A 1,600-nucleotide genomic window follows, 5' to 3' on the forward strand; every position below is an offset into this window, starting at 1 on the left:
GGATTGCACGAGCCAAATGTATCTTTCATGCGTCGAGAAAGCTGGACGCATGCCCCTTGCATTGACCTTGTTTGCAATACTTAGTGATTTTTTTTTATTCCTACGTTAAAGTGCGTTAGTGATACAGTTTTTCACTTAAGAAGATAATTTTGCATGAGCTTATCAAATATATATAGTTTCATTTGTTTCCTTTATCATGACTGAGTTTACAACATTTATAATCCTAATTATTCCAACTTTGAGAGAACAATAGATTTTATTTTTACAAGTTATCAAGGCCAAGAGCAGCGTGTAGTTTATACTCTTATGATAAGGATTATTATTTTTTTTAATTTACATAATTACTTCAAGAATAAAATATTTTGAAAACTTTTCTAGGATTGGGTCAACTCTTAATCCATCTCGATCGATGATCTTATATGCTCCATTTGTGTAAACCTCTTTAACAACGTGGGGCTCATCCCATTTAGGTGTGAACTTATTCCCTGTATGTTTTGTTGTGATAATAGGTCTTCTTAGAGCAAGTATTAGATCACCAATCTGAAATAACCTGAGGCTTTACATGCTTTTCAAAGCTTTGGACATTCGTGCTTGGAAAGATTCTATTATCTGTTGTGCCTCGAATCTCATTTCATCTAGTGCTTCCAACTCTTCAAGGCGTAACTTGGCTTTTTCTTCAGTAGTCAGCCCTTCTTAAATTGCCACCCTTAGTGATGGAATCTTTCTCTCCAACAGGAGAACAACTTCCACTCCATAAACAAGATAATATAGTGTGACTTCTATAGAAGTAGGATGAGTAGTTCAATAAACCCTTAATGTTTCATCGATCTTTTCTTGCTAGTCTCCTTTTGTTTTGGAGACTACCTTTTTAGTAGATTACACAGAGTTTTGTTGGATGCCTCTACCAATTTGTTTGCTACCGCATTTATTGGGAATGTCCTAAAACACGCAATTTGTAAACATTAAACATATTCTATTCAGAATAAAGGTATTATTGAGACTTCATTCAATAAAAATGTTATTGAATTGCATTTATTTATAAATCCAATAAACAAGCCCATGACTATAACATGAATACTTAAACTTTATGTAGAGACATAAAAGAGGATCAAGTTTTAGTATATAGCCAAAAAAGTCTATAAGTATATGGATGAGGTTGGGAATCTTATCTTGGGGACACTATGGATGCGGCCCACTTTGTATGTTGATACAAATCATGCGATCCCGAAGTTGCTCATGTGGAGACATGCGAATGGAAGCATCATATGCAAAAGACGTCTGTATAAGACTGGACCACAAAATAGTCACTTTTCTTTATAACAACAGTTTAATGTTAAAACTGACTATTTCAAATTGATGACCCAAGGTAACTCGATCTTAATCCTGTACTAACTATGAACTCCTATTTATTCGGGATTATCCTTTAATCTGTATAAGTGAGAGTGGTTCAACATCACCGCTCAATAATGTTGGGGTTGATGTCCTAAATCTTGTAGGGTCCTACAGTTTGTAAACCTTGTATGTAAAAAGGTTTATGTGATTAATAATATTTGATATTTTATTCACTTTGTCTATGAAATATATGATATTTTAGTTGCAT

This window comes from Benincasa hispida, chromosome 1 (assembly GCF_027475165.1).
Source record: "Benincasa hispida cultivar pf3 chromosome 1, pf3_genome.v1.1, whole genome shotgun sequence".
NCBI classification, from domain to species: Eukaryota; Viridiplantae; Streptophyta; class Magnoliopsida; order Cucurbitales; family Cucurbitaceae; genus Benincasa; species Benincasa hispida.